Genomic DNA, 24,661 nt, shown 5'->3' with positions numbered 1-24,661 from the left:
GCTTGATATAAATCAAGAAAAACAATTCTAATTCTATCAACAAGAGTTTTCATTAGATTTATTATTCCAATAATTGTTATAATCCTGGCAACAACACTATCAAAAAAATTAATTAATGATCGAGAAAAAAGATCACCATTTGAATGTGGGTTTGATCCAAAAAGATCAGCACGAATACCATTCTCAATACGATTCTTCCTAATCGCAGTAATCTTTTTAATTTTTGATGTAGAAATTGCACTAATTCTACCAATTGTAATTATTTTTAAAACTTCAGACATTATAATCTGAACAGTATCAACAATATTTTTTATTCTAGTTCTATTAGGAGGACTATACCATGAATGAAACCAAGGAGCATTACAATGAGCAGAATAAAGGGTTGTAGTTAAATATAACATTTGGGTTGCATTCAAAAAGTATTGATATTATCAATCAACCTTAAATAGAATAAGAAGCGAAATATTGCAGTCAGTTTCGACCTGGAAGATTGGTATGTACTACCCTTATTCTTATTAATTGAAGCCAAAAAGAGGCGTATTACTGTTAATAATATAATTGAACTATAATAGTTCCAATTAAGGAAATGTAAAGCCAATATGAAAGCTGCTAACTTTTTATATTAGCGGTTAAACTCCGTTAACATTTCTAAAATTTATATAGTTTAAATAAAACATTAGATTTTCACTGTAAAAATAATATATCTATATTTATAAATACTTAAAAGTAAAAATACTTCCTTAACATCTTCAGTGTCACGCTCTAATTATAAGCTATTTAAGTAAACGAAAAACAATATTACCAAAATAAATATTCAAAAAATAAAAGTTAAAAGATAAATCTTGAAATTAGAATCATATCAACCTTGAATATAACCAATTAAATAAATAAATAATCTATATAAACCTTGACCACCAAGTAATTCACCTCAACCATAATCAAATGACTTAGATGAATAATAACCTATTTTTAAAGGAATATATCTAATAAACTTAGTTGAAAGAAAAGGTATAAATCATATAGAACCAGCAAATCTAACAAAAGAAAATATACTTAAAGAAAATAAATTATGAGAAAAATCAAAATTAGAAAAGAGATAACCTAAATAAGCACCTAAAATAACAACTGTAATAGTTAAAAACTTTAAATAATAAGGTAAAGCAATCACATGAGGAATAGGAAAAATTAATCAAGATAAAAGACTACCACCAAAAACAGCAACAAACAATAGACCAATTATTCCAAATGAAATATAATAACCCTTATCATCAAAAGAAAATCTAGAAAAAAATTATTATCACCAGATATTGAATAATAAAACAAACGAAAAGAATAAGAAGCAGTTAAACCAGTAGAAAAAAAATAAAGAAAAAAAATTAAACAATTAATTCATCTTAAACAAACCATCTCAAGAATTAAATCCTTTGAATAAAATCCTGCTAAAAAAGGTATTCCACACAAAGATAAACTAGAAACATTAAAACAAACTGAAGTTAAAGGTATGAAATTAACAATTGATCCTATAAAACGAATATCCTGAGAATCCTTCAAATTATGAATTATTGAACCTGCACATATAAATAATAATGCCTTAAATAAAGCATGAGCCAATAAATGAAAAATGCAAGCTTTGGATAACCTATAGCCAAAATTCTTATTATTAAACCAAGTTGTCTTAAAGTAGAAAGAGCAATAATCTTCTTTAAATCAAACTCAAAATTAGCGCCCAATCCAGCCATAAATATAGTTATACAACCAATTAAAAGTAAAAATCAACCACAATTATAAGTATCCAATATTGGTCTAAAACGAATTAATAAATAAACACCAGCAGTAACAAGAGTAGAAGAATGAACTAAAGCAGAAACAGGAGTAGGAGCTGCTATAGCAGCAGGAAGTCATGAAGAGAAAGGAATCTGAGCTCTCTTAGTTATAGCTGCTAAAACAATTAATATAGTAATGAGCTTTATTTCAAAAGAATTAGAAATAAAATCATAATAATAAATATAATTTCAACCACCAAAAATTAACACTCATGCAATAGAAATTAAAATAGCAACATCACCAATACGATTAGAAAGTGCAGTTAATATACCAGCACTATAAGATTTTACATTTTGATAATAAATAACTAAACAATAAGAAACTAAACCTAAACCATCTCAACCTTATAAAATTCTAATTAAATTAGGACTAATAATTAAAAAACCTATAGAAAGAATAAATATTAAAACAATAATAATAAAACGATTTATATTCTTTTCACCAGATATATAATCCTCTCTATAATAAATAACCAAAGAAGAAATATATATAACAAAAGATATAAAAATAAGAGATATTCAATCCAAAATTAAAGTTATAACAACTATAGAACCATTTAAATTGAAAAGCTCTCACTCAACAAAATCTCTATAATCAATTATTAAATAATAAATACCTAAAATAAAAATTATAGTTCTCGAAATAAACAAAGAAAAAAAACTCAAAGAACAAATAGAAAATAAATTCACGGCCTAAGATGAAAAACTTCATATCATTGATTCCACAAAACAATATTTTAATTAAAATACTTAAGCAAACTAAACAAAGAAATATTCACCCTTTAAACAGAGAATATTTAAAGGCAATCAATGTAAAAGTAAAAGATGATATTCACGAAAATAACCAAGAGAACAAGTATAAACACCAGAATAATAATTCCCATGCTGAGAATAAGAATATATATACAAAGTATAAACAGCTCTAAAAAAAGAAAAAAAAATCAAAGCAAAGAATCTAAAAGAAGATCAAGATATAATTCTATTTCATAATCTAATTTCACCTACCAAATTTAAAGAAGGAGGAGCAGCCATATTTGATGATCTTAAAAGAAATCATCATAAAGCCATTCTTGGCATCAAATTAATTATACCCTTGTTAATTAATAATCTTCGTCTACCTAAACGTTCATAAATAATATTAGATAAACAAAATAAACCAGAAGAACATAAACCATGACCAACCATTAGAGAAAGAGAACCTACACAACCTCATCAATTCATAGTCATCAATCCACCAATAACCATTCTTATATGAGCAACAGAAGAATATGCAATTAAAGACTTTAAATCAACCTGACGAAAACAAATAAATCTTACAATAACACCCCCAGATAAACCTAAAGACAATCAAAAATAATTAAACTTTAAACCCAAATAAGAAATAACCTTTATAACACGAAAAATACCATAACCACCTAACTTTAATAAAACACCAGCAAGAATTATTCTACCTGAAATAGGGGCCTCTACATGAGCCTTAGGAAGTCATAAATGAACCAAAAACATAGGTATCTTAACTAAAAAAGCCAAAATTATAAATACGTAAAACATAAAATAATAAGAACCAAAATCAACCAATAAAGGAAAATATAAAGTATTAGAAAAATCATAAACCTTAAATAAAACTAATAATAAAGGTAATCTAGCAACCAAAGTATAAAAAATTAAATAAACACCAGCCTGCAAACGCTCAGGTTGATAACCCCAACCCAAAATTAAAAGTAAAGTAGGAACTAATCTAGCCTCAAAAAAATATAAAAAGAAAGAAGACTTAATCTAGCAAATGAACAATAAAGCATAATTATTAAAATCAAAACCATAAAAACAAAAAAATTTGAATGATATGAACTTAAATAAACTGAACCTCTAGCAGTGATTATTAAAGAACAAATCCAAAAACTAAGTAAAATTAAACTAAAAGAAAAATAATCAATACCAAAATAATATCTAATTATATTCAAATCAGCATATGAATAAACACAAATTATAAAAACAAAACCCGACAGAAACATTAAAGAATGAACCAACCATCAACAATTATTTAATAAACAAAGAGGGATCAAAAAAATAGTTATAAATAAATACTTTAACATAAAGATAAACCAAAAGAATTAAAAAAGTCATTACCATGAGAACGAATTATTGAAACTAAAATAGAAAGACCTAAAGCACCCTCACAAACAGAAAAAACTAAAAAAATAACAGGAAAAAAATAATCATAATCAAACTCCATAAGAAAAACAATAACTAACATAAATAAAGAAAGAACAATATATTCTAATCTCAAAAGAACCATTAATAAATGTTTACGTTTAGAAGAAAAAACATAAACACCAGCAAAATAAATCAATAAAGAAGTAAAAATAGAGAATATAAACATTAGTTTTAATAGTTTAAAAAAAAACGCCGGTCTTGTAAACCGGAAATAAGTCCAGCCCCCACTTTTAAAACTTCAGAGGTGGAAAAGCTTCCATCATCGGTCCCCAAAACCGGTATTTTAAATAAACTAACCCCTGAAATGATCAAAATAATAATTATATCATTATCAAATGTAATAAATATTAATTTTATTAAATTAAGACACCCAATATCAATACTGTTTTTTATTATCCTTCAAACCTTCCTAGTTGGATTAATAACAGGAACAATAATAGAAAGATATTGATTATCATATATTTTATTTTTAACATTTCTTGGTGGTATACTAGTATTATTTATTTACATTACAAGAATTGCATCAAACGAAATATTTCAGCCTAAATCAATCACTATAATTATTACATTAATAATGTGAGTATTTATCATATTAATATTAATTATTCTAGATATATCTATATTTATAGACTTTTTCAAAAACACCGAAACTATAAATATTGATAATTCAATCAATTATCAAGAAATAACAATATCTTTAGAAAAATTATATAATAGACCAACATTCATTATTACAATAATAATAACAATTTATTTATTTTTAGCACTACTAGCAGTTGTTAAAATCACCAATATTAATCAGGGACCTATTCGTAAAATAAGATAATTACTAATGAATAAACCCTTACGATTAAGACATCCTTTAATTAAAATTATTAATAACTCTTTAATTGACTTACCTGCCCCAACAAATATTTCATTTTGATGAAATTTTGGATCCCTATTAGGGTTATGTTTGGTAATTCAAATCGTAACTGGACTATTTTTAGCTATACATTATACATCAAATATTCAAATAGCATTCAGTAGTGTAGTACACATCTGCCGAGACGTAAATAATGGTTGAATTATCCGAACCTTACACGCAAATGGAGCATCTATATTTTTTATTTGTATTTACTTACATGTAGGACGGGGAATTTACTATGGATCTTATATATATACATACCTGAATAATTGGTACAGTGATTTTATTTTTAGTTATAGCAACTGCATTTATAGGATATGTCTTACCCTGAGGCCAAATATCTTTTTGAGGTGCAACAGTAATTACTAATTTATTATCAGCAATCCCATACTTAGGAACAGATTTAGTCCAATGAGTATGAGGAGGATTCGCTGTTGATAATGCAACATTAAATCGATTCTTCACATTCCATTTTGTATTACCATTTATTATTGCTGCTATAGCAGCAATTCATTTATTTTTTCTTCACCAAACAGGATCTAATAATCCTCTTGGACTAAATGGAGATATTGAAAAAATTCCATTCCATCCATACTTTACCTTTAAGGATTCTATTACATTTGTAATAATAACATCATTATTAATTATACTATGTTTAATTAATCCTTACCTATTAGGAGATCCAGATAACTTTGTACCTGCCAACCCATTAGTAACACCAGTTCACATTCAACCAGAATGATATTTCCTATTTGCATATGCAATTCTACGATCTATCCCTAATAAGTTAGGAGGTGTTATTGCATTATTTTTATCAATTAGAATCTTAATAATTTTACCATTTTATAATAAAACACCATTCCGAGGCATTCAATTTTACCCTATTAATCAAATTTTATTCTGAATTATAGTAGTTGTTGTATGCTTACTAACGTGAATTGGTAAACGACCTGTTGAAGAACCTTATATTATAACAGGTCAAATCTTAACAATTATTTACTTCACATATTTCTTAATTAATGTCCATGTCGCAAACGCATGAGATAAATTAATTAAGGAATAAAGTTAATTAGCTTAGGAAAAGCATATGTTTTGAAAACATAAAATTAGAAGTTTAACTCTTCTATTAACTTTTCTCAAAAAATTTCACTAAACAAATGAGATAAATAAAATCTTTAAACCAACAAAGAAAATAAAAAAATTCAAAGATAAAGGTAAAAAACTTTTTCAAGCTAAGTACATTAATTTATCATAACGGAACCGTGGTAATGTTCCACGAACCCAAATAAAACCAAAAGATATAATAGCAAGCTTAATAAAAAATATAAAAGAATAAAAATCACCGCCCAAAAAAATTAAAGCCAATAACATTCTTATGAAGACAATTCTAGTATATTCAGCTAAAAAAATTAAAGTAAAACCACCCGCACCATACTCAATATTAAATCCTGAAACTAACTCAGATTCCCCTTCAGCAAAATCAAAAGGAGTACGATTAGTTTCAGCTAAGCAAGAAGCAAAACAAGCTAAAGCTAAAGGAAAAGAAATAATAATAAATCAACAATAAAGCTGATAGTTTATAAAATCAAACATATTAAAACTACCAATTAAAATAATTAAAGACAATAAAATTAAAGCTAAACTAACTTCATAAGAAATTGTTTGAGCAACAGAACGAAGAGAACCTAATAATGAATGATTAGAATTAGGAGATCAACCTGCAATTATAACAGTATAAACACCTAATCTAGTACAACATAAAAAAATAAAAATCCATAAGAAAAAGAACACATATAAGTTAAATAAGGAAAAATTACTCAAACAGCTAAAGAAATCATTAAATTAAAAACAGGGGAAAAATAATAAAGTAGGTAATTAGATATAATAGGAATTGGCTGCTCCTTACAAATTAACTTAATAGCATCTCTAAATGGCTGAGGAATTCCAACAAAACCTACCTTATTTGGACCCTTTCGAATCTGAATATAACCTAAAACCTTACGCTCTAATAAAGTTAAAAAAGCAACACTAATTAAAACACAAATAACCAATAAAAGAAAATTCAAAAAAAAATATAAATAAATCATAAAGTATCAATACTATTTGTAGCAAAATCTACATAAATGAATTCTAAATTCAACACATTAATCTGTCAAAATAGTAAATAAATTAATATTAATCAATATAACAAAAAATATTTTAACCATATGGTCCTTTCGTACTAATATGGATTAACAATCTTAGGATAGAAACCGACCTGGCTCACGCCGGTCTGAACTCAGATCATGTAAGAATTTAAAGGTCGAACAGACCTAATCATTGGGCTCCTGCACCCAAAATTTTTCTTAATCCAACATCGAGGTCGCAATCTGCTTTGTCGATATGAGCTCTCAAAAACAATTACGCTGTTATCCCTAAGGTAACTTAATCTGATGATCATAAATTATGGATCAAAATAACAAACATAAATAAATGATATAATAATGAAGAGTTTATCTATTCTTCATGTCACCCCAACAAAACATCATCATTAAATATAGAAAGACAAACAAAAAACTATATAAAAGTAAAATGTCAAGCTCTATAGGGTCTTCTCGTCCTAAAGAAGAATTTAAGCCTTTTGACTCAAAAGTTAAATTCAAAAATTTATTAAGAGACAGTTGATTTCTCGTCAAGCCATTCATTCCAGCCACTAATTAAGAGACTAATGATTATGCTACCTTTGCACGGTCAAAATACCGCGGCTCTTTAAAAATACGCTCAGTGAGCAGGCCAGACCTCAAAATATAAACAAGAGGACATGTTTTTGATAAACAGGCGGAAATCAATTTTGCCTAGTTCCTTATAATAAGTTCACAAGGTAAAAATTTCATACAAATAAATATACTAATTCTATCATTATTACAAAAATTTTAAAATTAAATTAATAATCTTAATAAAAAACCTAAAATATTTATAAAATCAAAATAAAAAATAATGAACTAAAACGTAATCTTAAAGATAGCTGGTTTAAAGCTTACTATTATATTTCTATAAAATAAATTATAGGTTATTAACTTCAAAGCTTATCCCTTAAAGAATAAATAAGTTAATATTTTTACTTAAAAAATTAAATAAAAACAAATAACTTTAAAAAATTAAATTTTTTCTTAAGAAACTAGATATCTTGGGAAACGATTAACATCTCATTTCTATAAATAATTTAATAATAATTATGATACATTAACTATAAATTATTTATAAATCAACCCAAATCGAGACAAGTAAAATAAATACTAAAATTTTGATAAACCCTGATACAAAAGGTACAATAAATAAAATCTACTTAAAAAAATTTAAAATAATATTTCATAAAACACTTACATTACCAATAAACTATAATTTAAAAAATCAATTCTATAAAATATACTAAGACAAAAATACAATAAAATTATTTATATTAAATAATTAAATAAACAAAAAATAAATATAATAAAATAAATAATCAAGATATCCTGATTTGCACAGAAAAATTTTCAGTGTAAATGAAACACTTTACTAATAAGTTATATCTTGAAACTCTTCCTAGATACACTTTCCAGTACATCTACTATGTTACGACTTATCTCATCTAAATTGAAGCTACTTTCAAATAAAATAGAATAATCAATAATGAGAGCGACGGGCGATGTGTACACATCTCAGAGCCAATATCAGTTAAATTAAATAAATTAAATTACTATCAAATCCACCTTCATTAACAGTATTTCACTATCAAATCCGTTATAAACAAAAATCTATTGTAACCCACCTCCTCTTAACTATAAGCTGCACCTTGACCTGAAATATTTTATAATTATAAATCTTGAGAATTATAACAATAAAAAGATTCTCTGATAACGGAGATATACAAACAAATAAATTAAGTAGAGTAAATCGTGTATTATCAATCATGGGGTAGGTTCCTCTGAATGGAATGAGATACCGCCAAATTCTTTGGGTTTAAAGACCTTAACTAATAGTACCCTGGTAAATATAATTAACATTTAAAATAATAGGGTATCTAATCCTAGTTTATCATTTAAATTTCACAGATTCATAAAAAGGGCCACAAATAAATTTTAACATTTCACCTTACAAATTTATATTTCAACCCTAATAATATAAACAACTGTTTTAACCAATAATATTCACTTGTATCAATCGTATAACCGCGGCTGCTTGCACGAATTATGCCGATACTAAATCAATTGCTAAATCCAAAATCACTTGATAATTAAATCAAATTACTGCAAAAAGAACATTTAGACTAACAAAACTTACATATAATACAAAGAAAAAGTGAATAAACAAGCAAGAATAAAACTTTTAAAAAAAAATTAGAAAATTTTAAATCTATTAATTCAGGAAAAAATAAAAGATTCAAATATTTAAAGAAAAAAAAGAAAAAAACCACAAACATTAACAAAAAAAAAAGAAACGCCCCTATGTATGACCACAACAACTTCTCTATTATATATAATTAAAGATTAATATGGAACATGTATAGCAATAAATGTATTATATTCTTTCTTATTTAATCTTTCTTTTCACTAATAAATAAAGAAAGATTAAATAATATAATAAATATATTTTATGCAATTATGTAATTTAATATAATATGTTATTAATATGAATTCTTTTTTTATATTAAGTTAACTTTCATATATATTAGTTAAATAATCTAATTATAGATAATTTACATTATTATATTATTATAATTAATATAATTATTTATATTAATTATAATATTTTATATTTAAATTAATAATTTTATTTATTATATCCAATTATAATAATATTAAATATTAAATTACATATTATTATATATATTATGTTATAATAACCTATTTTAAGCTAAAAACATAAGTAGCTATAATCCTAGGTAAATAATTGCATTAAAATAATCAATTGATAATGGTAAGATGAACTTATAATAATTTAATTTCAATGAAATGTAATATATTAATATAAATTATTTATTATATATATATATATATAAAAAAAATAAAATGAGCAGGATAAATTAATCCTAATTAAACAAAATAATACATAAAAGAATTTCAAAAAAAACTTTCGATTTATATATTAAATAAATGAAGTGCCTGATTAAAGGGTTACCTTGATAGGGTAAATAAAGTAAATAAAATTACCTTCATTAAAATTACATAAGATAGAATTAAACTACCTCCTTTAGTATCAAAAACTAACGTGCATCATACACCTTAATGTAAAAAGGTAAGCTAAACAAGCTAATGGGTTCATACCCCATTTATAGAGGTATCAATCCTCTCCTTTTTAATGACCAACTCTACAAAACTTCTCTTCCTATCAACATTAATGATAGGAACGATCCTGTCCATTTCATCAAATTCCTGATTTGGGGTTTGAATAGGACTTGAGATCAACTTACTTTCATTTATTCCGCTCCTAACAAGAAATAAAAATATAATAATAAATGAATCATCAATTAAATATTTTATTGTCCAAGCAATAGCATCGACAATATTATTATTTTCAATTTTGCTGATTCAAATAAAATATCCCATGGGATGGGAAACAGAATTTATCCCATCAATAATAATTAGATCTAGACTATTATTAAAGATTGGAGCTGCACCTTTCCATTTCTGATTTCCAGAAGTTATAGGAGCATCAAGATGAAATAATTGTTTAACATTAATAACATGACAAAAAATCGCCCCAATAATGGTCTTATCTTATTGTATTCAATTAAGAACTTTTATTTGAACAATTATTATCTTAAGAATTATTATTGGGGCAATAGGAGGTTTAAATCAAACATCCTTACGACAACTTTTAGCATTTTCATCAATCAGACATCTAGGTTGAATAATTAGATCATTAACAGTCAGAGAAAACATCTGAGAACTATACTTCATTATTTACTCAATATTAAGATTAATTATAATTTTATTATTTAAGCAAATAAATTTATTTTTCATAAATCAAATTTATTCAGCCAGAAATATAAAAACCGAAATTAAATTCATAATATTCTTATCTTTATTATCTTTAGGTGGACTACCACCATTCCTTGGATTCTTACCAAAATGAATTGTAATACAATCATTAATAGAAAACAATATAACAACTATTATAACTATTATAGTTGTATTAACTACAATTACACTCTACTACTATATACATATTAGATTCTCAGCTAAATTATATCATACACTGAAAATTCGTGATCTATAAAGATAAAGTCCCAAAAATCAAGAATCATTCTTCCTATAACAGTAATAATTTCAACAATAGGATTGATTTCAACATCAACCTTAATTTCATTATACTAAGGACTTAAGTTAATCAAACTAATAACCTTCAAAGTTATAATTAAAAGAATAATCTTTTAGGCCTTAGTAAAATTTTACACCTCTAGAATTGCAGTCTAGAATCATAATTGAATATAAGACCTAAATATGATAAGAGAGAAAACATCTCATAAGTAGATTTACAGTCTACCACCTAAAATTCAGCCATCTTACCGCAAAAATGATTATTCGCAACAAACCATAAGGACATTGGTACTTTATACTTCATATTTGGAGCATGAGCAGGAATAGTAGGAACATCAATAAGAATACTTATTCGTGCTGAACTTGGCCAACCCGGATCTCTAATTGGGGATGACCAGATTTATAATGTTATTATTACAGCTCACGCATTCGTAATAATTTTCTTTATAGTAATACCTATTATAATTGGTGGATTTGGTAATTGACTTGTTCCACTAATAATTGGTGCACCAGATATAGCATTTCCACGAATAAATAATATAAGTTTTTGATTACTACCACCTTCACTAACCCTTCTTCTTACATCTTCTATAGTAGATAATGGTGCTGGTACAGGATGAACAGTTTACCCTCCTCTAGCAGGAGCTATTGCACACGGGGGTGCATCTGTAGATCTAGCTACTTTTTCACTGCACTTAGCAGGTGTATCATCTATTCTTGGTGCAGTGAATTTCATTACAACAGCAATTAATATACGATCAGAAAGTATAACTTTAGATCAAACACCTTTATTTGTATGATCTGTAGCTATTACAGCATTACTTCTCCTTCTTTCACTTCCAGTTTTAGCAGGAGCTATTACTATATTATTAACAGATCGAAATTTAAATACATCATTCTTTGACCCTGCAGGAGGGGGTGACCCAATTCTATATCAACATCTATTTTGATTCTTTGGACACCCAGAAGTTTATATTTTAATTCTACCGGGGTTCGGAATTATTTCACATATTGTATGTCAAGAAAGAGGAAAAATTGAATCATTTGGAACATTAGGTATAATTTATGCTATACTATCAATTGGACTAATAGGATTTATTGTATGAGCACATCATATATTTACAGTAGGAATGGATGTTGACACACGAGCATATTTTACATCAGCAACAATAATTATTGCTGTACGTACAGGAATTAAGGTATTTAGATGATTAGCTACATTATATGGAACTAAATTCAAGTTCAATCCACCATTATTATGAGCTCTAGGATTTATTTTCCTATTTACAATTGGTGGATTAACAAGATTAGTATTAGCAAATTCATCACTTGATATTGTATTACATGATACATATTATGTAGTAGCCCACTTTCATTATGTATTATCTATAGGAGCAGTATTTGCAATTATAGGAGGTGTCATTCAATGATATCCACTATTTACAGGATTAACTATAAATAATACATGATTAAAAATCCAATTTACAATTATATTCATTGGAGTAAATTTAACATTCTTTCCTCAACACTTCCTAGGATTAGCAGGAATACCTCGACGATACTCTGACTACCCAGACGCATATACATCATGAACCGTAGTATCAAGAATTGGGTCTACAATTTCTATTGTAGGAATCATTATATTCATTGTAATTATATGAGAAAGAATGATTACAAACCGAGCAATTATATTTAGAGCTAACATAAGAAGATCAACAGAATGACTACAAAATAACCCTCCTGCAGAACATAGTTACTCAGAATTACCATTAATCTCTAGATTCTAATATGGCAGATTAGTGCAGTAGATTTAAGCTCTACAAATAAAGGTTTGACCTTTTATCAGAAAATATTTATTAATGGCAACATGATCAAATTTATCTCTTCAAGATGGAGCTTCACCATTAATGGAGCAATTATCATTCTTTCATGATCATACTATGGTCGTATTATTATTAATTACAGTAATTGTAGGTTATGCCCTAAGTTATATATTATTTATTGCCTATACTAACCGTAATATACTTCATGGACATTTAATTGAAACAATCTGAACAGCTTTACCAGCAATTACATTAATTTTTATTGCCCTTCCATCATTACGACTATTATATTTACTTGATGATTCAGTAGATGCAATAATTACAATTAAAACCATTGGACGACAATGATATTGAAGATATGAATATTCAGACTTCATAGACGTAGAATTTGACACTTATATAACACCAGAACAAGACCTAGAAAATGATGGATTCCGACTACTAGATGTAGATAACCGAACAATCCTACCAATAAATACAGAAGTACGAGTATTAACAAGGGCATCAGATGTTCTACACTCATGAGCAGTTCCTGCATTAGGGGTTAAAATTGATGCAACGCCAGGTCGGTTAAATCAAGGAACATTCACAATAAATCGACCTGGATTATTCTTTGGACAATGCTCAGAAATCTGTGGAGCAAACCACAGACTTATACCAATTGTAATTGAAAGAACTTCAGTAAATTTATTTATTAAGTGATTATCTAAGATAATTTAAGGAGTTAGTTAAAATAAATAACATTAGAGTGTCAATCTAAAGTAACTAAAAAAAATTAGTACACCTTGAAATTCATCAGATGACTGAAAGTAAGTAATGGTCTCCTAAACCAAATAATAGTAAATTAACGACTACTTCTGATGGGGAAATTATATCCAAATCCCTCAAATATCCCCTCTTATATGATTCTCACTATTCATTATATTTTCAGCTACATTAATCTTGTTTAATCAAATAAACTTCTTCTCATTTAAACCTAACCTAATTAAAAGAGCAGAAAAAGGAACAATTGAAATAAAAAACTTAAATTGAAAATGATAACAAATCTATTCTCAACATTTGACCCATCAACTAACATCTTTAATTTATCATTAAATTGAACTAGAACATTTCTAGGACTATTATTAATCCCATCACTATTTTGACTTACACCATCACGAATTAACATTATCTGAAATAAACTAAATTTAACCTTACATAATGAATTTAAAACACTTCTTGGACCAAAATCATTTAATGGAACAACATTCATTTTCATCTCAATTTTTATTATAATATTATTTAACAATTTCATAGGATTATTCCCTTATATTTTTACTAGAACAAGACATTTAGCATTAACATTTGCAATTGCCCTACCTATATGGCTAAGATTTATATTATTTGGATGAATTAACCATACTAATCATATATTTACACACCTTGTACCACAAGGTACACCGCCTGCATTAATATCATTTATAGTACTAATTGAAACAATTAGTAATGTTATTCGACCAGGTACATTAGCAGTACGGTTGGCAGCAAATATAATTGCAGGACACTTAGGAAACACAGGACCATCTATAGCAATAAACTTAATCTCATTACTAATTATTGGACAAATACTTCTATTAATTCTAGAATCAGCAGTAGCAATAATTCAAGCCTATGTTTTCTCAATTCTAAGAACTCTATATTCTAGAGAAGTATATTAAACCTATGTTAACAACTCACTCAAACCACCCATTCCACTTAGTAGACTATAGACCTTGACCATTAACAGGAGCAATTGGAGCAATAGTCCTAGTATCAGGACTAGCAAAATGATTCCACCTATTTAATATTAACTTATTCATAATTGGATTTGGAATTACCCTACTAACTATAATTCAATGATGACGAGATGTAGTACGAGAAGGAACATATCAAGGATTACATACAGGATTTGTATCAATTGGATTACGATGAGGAATAATTTTATTTATTGCATCAGAGGTATTATTTTTCGTTTCTTTTTTTTGAGCATTCTTTAGAAGAAGATTAGCACCAACAATTGAACTAGGAATACTATGACCTCCAATAGGAATTCAACCCTTTAACCCTATACAAATTCCATTACTTAATACAGCTATTCTTTTAGCATCAGGAGTAACAGTAACATGAGCACATCATAGTTTAATGGAATCTAATCATACTCAAGCACTACAAGGATTATTCTTCACAGTGTTATTAGGACTATACTTTACAATACTTCAAGCATATGAATATTGAGAAGCACCTTTTAGCATTGCAGATGCAGTTTATGGATCAACATTCTTTGTTGCAACAGGATTCCATGGTTTACACGTAATTATTGGAACAATCTTTTTATCAACATGTCTACTTCGACACTCAATAAATCAATTTTCACCAAGACATCACTTGGGATTTGAAGCAGCAGCATGATACTGACACTTCGTAGACGTAGTATGATTATTCTTATATATCTCTATTTATTGATGAGGTAGATAATTGTTTTTCTAGTATAAATAGTACATTTGACTTCCAATCAGAAAGCTTGATATAAATCAAGAAAAACAATTCTAATTCTATCAACAAGAGTTTTAATTAGATTTATTATTCCAATAATTGTTATAATCCTGGCAACAACACTATCAAAAAAATTAATTAATGATCGAGAAAAAAGATCACCATTTGAATGTGGGTTTGATCCAAAAAGATCAGCACGAATACCATTCTCAATACGATTCTTCCTAATCGCAGTAATCTTTTTAATTTTTGATGTAGAAATTGCACTAATTCTACCAATTGTAATTATTTTTAAAACTTCAGACATTATAATCTGAACAGTATCAACAATATTTTTTATTCTAGTTCTATTAGGAGGACTATACCATGAATGAAACCAAGGAGCATTACAATGAGCAGAATAAAGGGTTGTAGTTAAATATAACATTTGGGTTGCATTCAAAAAGTATTGATATTATCAATCAACCTTAAATAGAATAAGAAGCGAAATATTGCAGTCAGTTTCGACCTGGAAGATTGGTATGTACTACCCTTATTCTTATTAATTGAAGCCAAAAAGAGGCGTATTACTGTTAATAATATAATTGAACTATAATAGTTCCAATTAAGGAAATGTAAAGCCAATATGAAAGCTGCTAACTTTTTATATTAGCGGTTAAACTCCGTTAACATTTCTAAAATTTATATAGTTTAAATAAAACATTACATTTTCACTCTAAAAATAATATACCTATATTTATAAATACTTAAAAGTAAAAATACTTCCTTAACGTCTTCAGTGTCACGCTCTAATTATAAGCTATTTAAGTAAACGAAAAACAATATTACCAAAATAAATATTCAAAAAATAAAAGTTAAAAGATAAATCTTGAGATTAGAATCATATCAACCTTGAATATAACCAATTAAATAAATAAATAATCTATATAAACCTTGACCACCAAGTAATTCACCTCAACCATAATCAAATGACTTAGATGAATAATAACCTATTTTTAAAGGAATATATCTAATAAACTTAGTTGAAAGAAAAGGTATAAATCATATAGAACCAGCAAATCTAACAAAAGAAAGTATACTTAAAGAAAATAAATTATGAGAAAAATCAAAATTAGAAATAAGATAACCTAAATAAGCACCTAAAATAACAACTGTAATAGTTAAAAACTTTAAATAATAAGGTAAAGCAATCACATGAGGAATAGGAAAAATTAATCAAGATAAAAGACTACCACCAAAAACAGCAACAAACAATAGACCAATTATTCCAAATGAAATATAATAACCCTTATCATCAAAAGAAAATCTAGAATAAAAATTATTATCACCAGATATTGAATAATGAAACAAACGAAAAGAATAAGAAGCAGTTAAACCAGTAGAAAAAAATAAAGAAAAAAAATTAAACAATTAATTCATCTTAAACAAACCATCTCAAGAATTAAATCCTTTGAATAAAATCCCGCTAAAAAAGGTATTCCACACAAAGATAAACTAGAAACATTAAAACAAACTGAAGTTAAAGGTATGAAATTAACAATTGATCCTATAAAACGAATATCCTGAGAATCCTTCAAATTATGAATTATTGAACCTGCACATATAAATAATAATGCCTTAAATAAAGCATGAGCCAATAAATGAAAAATTGCAAGCTTTGGATAACCTATAGCCAAAATTCTTATTATTAAACCAAGTTGTCTTAAAGTAGAAAGAGCAATAATCTTCTTTAAATCAAACTCAAAATTAGCGCCCAATCCAGCCATAAATATAGTTATACAACCAATTAAAAGTAATAATCAACCACAATTATAAGTATCCAATATTGGTCTAAAACGAATTAATAAATAAACACCAGCAGTAACAAGAGTAGAAGAATGAACTAAAGCAGAAACAGGAGTAGGAGCTGCTATAGCAGCAGGAAGTCATGAAGAGAAAGGAATCTGAGCTCTCTTAGTTATAGCTGCTAAAACAATTAATATAGTAATGAGCTTTATTTCAAAAGAATTAGAAATAAAATCATAATAATAAATATAATTTCAACCACCAAAATTTAACATTCATGCAATAGAAATTAAAATAGCAACATCACCAATACGATTAGAAAGTGCAGTTAATATACCAGCACTATAAGATTTAACATTTTTATAATAAATAACTAAACAATAAGAAACTAAACCTAAACCATCTCAACCTAATAAAATTCTAATTAAATTAGGACTAATAATTAAAATACCTATAGAAAGAATAAATATTAAAACAATAATAATAAAACGATTTATATTCTTTTCACCAGATATATAATCCTCTCTGTAATAAATAACCAAAGAAGAAATATATATAACAAAAGATATAAAAATAAGAGATATTCAATCCAAAATTAAAGTTATAACAACTATAGAACCATTTAAATTGAAAAGCTCTCACTCAACAAAAACTCTATAATCAATTATTAAATAATAAATACCTAAAATAAAAATTATAGTTCTCGAAATAAACAAAGAAAAAAAACTCAAAGAACAAATAGAAAATAAATTCACGGCCTAAGATGAAAAACTTCATATCATTGATTCCACAAAACAATATTTTTAATTAAAATACTTAAGCAAACTAAACAAAGAAATATTCACCCTTTAAACAGAGAATATTTAAAGGCAATCAATGTAAAAGTAAAAGATGATATTCACGAAAATAACCAAGAGAACAAGTATAAACACCAGAATAATAATTCCCATGCTGAGAATAAGAATATATATACAAAGTATAAACAGCTCTAAAAAAAGATAAAAAAATCAAAGCAAAGAATCTAATAGAAGATCAAGATATAATTCTATTTAATAATCTAATTTCACCTACCAAATTTAAAGAAGGAGGAGCAGCCATATTTGATGATCTTAAAAGAAATCATCATAAAGCCATTCTTGGCATCAAATTAATTATACCCTTGTTAATTAATAATCTTCGTCTACCTAAACGTTCATAAATAATATTAGATAAACAAAATAAACCAGAAGAACATAAACCATGACCAACCATTAGAGAAAGAGAACCTACACAACCTCATCAATTCATAGTCATCAATCAACCAATAACCATTCTTATATGAGCAACAGAAGAATATGCAATTAAAGACTTTAAATCAACCTGACGAAAACAAATAAATCTTACAATAACACCCCCAGATAAACCTAAAGACAATCAAAAATAATTACACTTTAAACCCAAATAAGAAATAACCTTTATAACACGAAAAATACCATAACCACCTAACTTTAATAAAACACCAGCAAGAATTATTCTACCTGAAATAGGGGCCTCTACATGAGCCTTAGGAAGTCATAAATGAACCAAAAACATAGGTATCTTAACTAAAAAAGCCAAAATTATAAATACATAAAACATAAAATAATAAGAACCAAAATCAACCAATAAAGGAAAATATAAGGTATTAGAAAAATCATAAACCTTAAATAAAACTAATAATAAAGGTAATCTAGCAACCAAAGTATAAAAAATTAAATAAACACCAGCCTGCAAACGCTCAGGTTGATAACCCCAACCCAAAATTAAAAGTAAAGTAGGAACTAATCTAGCCTCAAAAAAAATATAAAAAGAAAGAAGACTTAATCTAGCAAATGAACAATAAAGCATAATTATTAAAATCAAAACCATAAAAACAAAAAAATTAGACTGATATGAACTTAAATAAACTGAACCTCTAGCAGTGATTATTAAAGAACAAATCCAAAAACTAAGTAAAATTAAACTAAAAGAAAAATAATCAATACCAAAATAATATCTAATTATATTCAAATCAGCATATGAATAAACACAAATCATAAAAACAAAACCCGACAGAAACATTAAAGAATGAACCAACCATCAACAATTATTTAATAAACAAAGAGGGATCAAAAAAATAGTTATAAATAAATACTTTAACATAAAGATAAACCAAAAGAATTAAAAAAATCATTACCATGAGAACGAATTATTGAAACTAAAATAGAAAGACCTAAAGCACCCTCACAAACAGAAAAAACTAAAAAAATAACAGGAAAAAAATAATCATAATCAAACTCAATAAGAAAAACAATAACTAACATAAATAAAGAAAGAACAATATATTCTAATCTCAAAAGAACCATTAATAAATGTTTACGTTTAGAAGAAAAAACATAAACACCAGCAAAATAAATCAATAAAGAAGTAAAAATAGAGAATACAAACATTAGTTTTAATAGTTTAAAAAAAACGCCGGTCTTGTAAACCGGAAATAAGTCCAGCCCCCACTTTTAAAACTTCAGAGGTGGAAAAGCTTCCATCATCGGTCCCCAAAACCGGTATTTTAAATAAACTAACCCCTGAAAAGATCAAAATAATAATTATATCATTATCAAATGTAATAAATATTAATTTTATTAAATTAAGACACCCAATATCAATAATGCTTTTTATTATCCTTCAAACCTTCCTAGTTGGATTAATAACAGGAACAATAATAGAAAGATATTGATTATCATATATTTTATTTTTAACATTTCTTGGTGGTATACTAGTATTATTTATTTACATTACAAGAATTGCATCAAACGAAATATTTCAGCCTAAATCAATCACTATAATTATTACATTAATAATGTGAGTATTTATCATATTAATATTAATTATTCTATGTATATCTATATTTATAGACTTTTTCAAAAACACCGAAACTATAAATATTGATAATTCAATCAATTATCAAGAAATAACAATATCTTTAGAAAATTTATATAATAGACCAACATTCATTATTACAATAATAATAATAATTTATTTATTTTTAGCACTACTAGCAGTTGTTAAAATCACCAATATTAATCAGGGACCTATTCGTAAAATAAGATAATTACTAATGAATAAACCCTTACGATTAAGACATCCTTTAATTAAAATTATTAATAACTCTTTAATTGACTTACCTGCCCCAACAAATATTTCATTTTGATGAAATTTTGGATCCCTATTAGGGTTATGTTTGGTAATTCAAATCGTAACTGGACTATTTTTAGCTATACATTATACATCAAATATTGAAATAGCATTCAGTAGTGTAGTACACATCTGCCGAGACGTAAATAATGGTTGAATTATCCAAACCTTACACGCAAATGGAGCATCTATATTTTTTATTTGTATTTACTTACATGTAGGACGGGGAATTTACTATGGATCTTATATATATATACATACCTGAATAATTGGTACAGTGATTTTATTTTTAGTTTTAGCAACTGCATTTATAGGATATGTCTTACCCTGAGGCCAAATATCTTTTTGAGGTGCAACAGTAATTACTAATTTATTACCAGCAATCCCATACTTAGGAACAGATTTAGTCCAATGAGTATGAGGAGGATTCGCTGTTGATAATGCAACATTAAATCGATTCTTCACATTCCATTTTGTATTACCATTTATTATTGCTGCTATAGCAGCAATTCATTTATTTTTTCTTCACCAAACAGGATCTAATAATCCTCTTGGACTAAATGGGGATATTGAAAAAATTCCATTCCATCCATACTTTACCTTTAAGGATTCTATTACATTTGTAATAATAACATCATTATTAAGTATACTATGTTTAATTAATCCTTACCTATTAGGAGATCCAGATAACTTTGTACCTGCCAACCCATTAGTAACACCAGTTCACATTCAACCAGAATGATATTTCCTATTTGCATATGCAATTCTACGATCTATCCCTAATAAGTTAGGAGGTGTTATTGCATTATTTTTATCAATTAGAATCTTAATAATTTTACCATTTTATAATAAAACACCATTCCGAGGCATTCAATTTTACCCTATTAATCAAATTTTATTCTGAATTATAGTAGTTGTTGTATGCTTACTAACGTGAATTGGTAAACGACCTGTTGAAGAACCTTATATTATAACAGGTCAAATCTTAACAATTATTTACTTCACATATTTCTTAATTAATGTCCATGTCGCAAACGCATGAGATAAATTAATTAAGGAATAAAGTTAATTAGCTTAGGAAAAGCATATGTTTTGAAAACATAAAATTAGAAGTTTAACTCTTCTATTAACTTTTCTCAAAAAATTTCACTAAACAAATGAGATAAATAAAATCTTTAAACCAACAAAGAAAATAAAAAAATTCAAAGATAAAGGTAAAAAACTTTTTCAAGCTAAGTACATTAATTTATCATAACGGAACCGTGGTAATGTTCCACGAACCCAAATAAAACCAAAAGATATAATAGCAAGCTTAATAAAAAATATAAAAGAATAAAAATCACCGCCCAAAAAAATTAAAGCCAATAACATTCTTATGAAGACAATTCTAGTATATTCAGCTAAAAAAATTAAAGTAAAACCACCCGCACCATACTCAATATTAAATCCTGAAACTAACTCAGATTCCCCTTCAGCAAAATCAAAAGGAGTACGATTAGTTTCAGCTAAGCAAGAAGCAAAACAAGCTAAAGCTAAAGGAAAAGAAATAATAATAAATCAACAATAAAGCTGATAGTTTATAAAATCAAACATATTAAAACTACCAATTAAAATAATTAAAGACAGTAAAATTAAAGCTAAACTAACTTCATAAGAAATTGTTTGAGCAACAGAACGAAGAGAACCTAATAATGAATAATTTGAATTAGAAGATCAACCAGCAATTATAACAGTATAAACACCTAATCTAGTACAACATAAAAAAAATAAAAATCCATAAGAAAAAGAACACATATAAGTTAAATAAGGAAAAATTACTCAAACGGCTAAAGAAATCATTAAATTAAAAACAGGGGAAAAATAATAAAGTAGGTAATTAGATATAATAGGAATTGGCTGCTCCTTACAAATTAACTTAATAGCATCTCTAAATGGCTGAGGAATTCCAACAAAACCTACCTTATTTGGACCCTTTCGAATCTGAATATAACCTAAAACCTTACGCTCTAATAAAGTTAAAAAGGCAACACTAATTAAAACACAAATAACCAATAAAAGAAAATTCAAAATAAATATAAATAAATCATAAAGTATCAATACTATTTGTAGAAAAAATCTACATAAATGAATTCTAAATTCAACACATTAATCTGTCAAAATAGTAAATAAATTAATATTAATCAATATAACAAAAAATATTTTAACCATATGGTCCTTTCGTACTAATATGGATTAACAATCTTAGGATAGAAACCGACCTGGCTCACGCCGGTCTGAACTCAGATCATGTAAGAATTTAAAGGTCGAACAGACCTAATCATTGGGCTCCTGCACCCAAAATTTTTCTTAATCCGACATCGAGGTCGCAATCTGCTTTGTCGATATGAGCTCTCAAAAACAATTACGCTGTTATCCCTAAGGTAACTTAATCTTATGATCATGAATTATGGATCAAAATAACAAACATAAATAAATGATATAATAATGAAGAGTTTATCTATTCTTCATGTCACCCCAACAAAACATCATCATTAAATATAGAAAGACAAACAAAAAACTATATAAAAGTAAAATGTCAAGCTCTATAGGGTCTTCTCGTCCTAAAGAAGAATTTAAGCCTTTTGACTCAAAAGTTAAATTCAAAAATTTATTAAGAGACAGTTGATTTCTCGTCAAGCCATTCATTCCAGCCAGTAATTAAGAGACTAATGATTATGCTACCTTTGCACGGTCAAAATACCGCGGCTCTTTAAAAATACGCTCAGTGAGCAGGCCAGACCTCAAAATATAAACAAGAGGACATGTTTTTGATAAACAGGCGGAAATCAATTTTGCCTAGTTCCTTATAATAAGTTCACAAGGTAAAAATTTCATACAAATAAATATACTAATTCTATCATTATTACAAAAATTTTAAAATTAAATTAATAATCTTAATAAAAAATCTAAAATATTTATAAAATCAAAAAAAAAAATAATGAACTAAAACGTAATCTTAAAGATAGCTGGTTTAAAGCTTACTATTATATTTCTATAAAATAAATTATAGGTTATTAACTTCGAAGCTTATCCCTTAAAGAATAAATAAGTTAATATTTTTACTTAAAAAATTAAATAAAAACAAATAACTTTAAAAAATTTATTCCGCTCCTAACAAGAAATAAAAATATAATAATAAATGAATCATCAATTAAATATTTTATTGTCCAAGCAATAGCATCGACAATATTATTATTTTCAATTTTGCTGATTCAAATAAAATATCCCATGGGATGGGAAACACATTTATTGCTATACATGTTCCATATTAATCTTTAATTATATATAATAGAGAATTTGTTGTGGTCATACATAGGGGCGTTTTTTTTTTGTTAATGTTTGTGGTTTTTTTCTTTTTTTTCTTTAAATATTTGAATCTTTTATTTTTTCCTGAATTAATAGATTTAAAATTTTTTTATTTTTTATTTTTAAAAGTTTTATTCTTGCTTGTTTATTCACTTTTTCTTTGTATTATATGTAAGTTTTGTTAGACTAAATGTTCTTTTTGCAGTAATTTGATTTAATTATCAAGTGATTTTGGATTTAGCAATTGATTTAGTATCGGCATAATTCGTGCCAGGCGCCGCGGTTATACGATTGACACAAGTGAATATTATTGGTTAAAACAGTTGTTTATATTATTAGGGTTGAAATATAAATTTGTAAGGTGAAATGTTAAAATTTATTTGTGGCCCTTTTTATGAATCTGTGAAATGTAAATAATAAACTAGGATTAGATACCCTATTATTTTAAATGTTAATTATATTTACCAGGGTACTACTAGTTAAGGTCTTTAAACCCAAAGAATTTGGCGGTATCTCATTCCATTCAGAGGAACCTACCCCATGATTGATAATACACGATTTACTCTACTTAATTTATTTGTTTGTATATCTCCGTTATCAGAGAATCTTTTTAGAGTTACAATTCTCAAGATTTATAATTATAAAATATTTCAGGTCAAGGTGCAGCTTATAGTTAAGGGGAGGTGGGTTACAATAGATTTTTGTTTATAACGGGTTTGATAGTGAAATACTGTTAATGAAGGTGGATTTGATAGTAATTTAATTTATTTAATTTAACTGATA

At 26.6% G+C, this 24,661-nt stretch overlaps 3 long non-coding RNA genes and 1 pseudogene across 3 annotated transcripts in view; 2 read left to right on the top strand and 2 right to left on the bottom strand.

The window, feature by feature from the left end:
* LOC126306480 (uncharacterized) overlaps positions 1 to 23,582 on the bottom strand; it is a 69,034-nt gene extending 45,452 nt beyond the window's left edge. The window contains exon 1 of the long non-coding RNA XR_007553550.1: positions 23,255 to 23,582. This is a non-coding gene — a long non-coding RNA (uncharacterized LOC126306480). The remainder of the gene's footprint in view (positions 1 to 23,254) is intronic.
* The window catches only part of LOC126306445 (NADH-ubiquinone oxidoreductase chain 5-like), a 325,608-nt pseudogene that overhangs the window by 223,657 nt on the left and 77,290 nt on the right, over positions 1 to 24,661 (top strand).
* LOC126306477 (uncharacterized) overlaps positions 1 to 24,661 on the bottom strand; it is a 254,518-nt gene that overhangs the window by 158,813 nt on the left and 71,044 nt on the right. The window lies entirely within an intron of this gene.
* LOC126306492 (uncharacterized) overlaps positions 1 to 24,661 on the top strand; it is a 267,731-nt gene that overhangs the window by 203,291 nt on the left and 39,779 nt on the right. The window lies entirely within an intron of this gene.

Source organism: Schistocerca gregaria, unplaced genomic scaffold (genome assembly GCF_023897955.1).
Source record: "Schistocerca gregaria isolate iqSchGreg1 unplaced genomic scaffold, iqSchGreg1.2 ptg000333l, whole genome shotgun sequence".
Classification (NCBI taxonomy): Eukaryota; Metazoa; Arthropoda; class Insecta; order Orthoptera; family Acrididae; genus Schistocerca; species Schistocerca gregaria.
The sequence above is the reverse complement of the archived record's forward strand: the minus strand, read 5'-3'. Positions and strand labels throughout refer to the sequence as shown.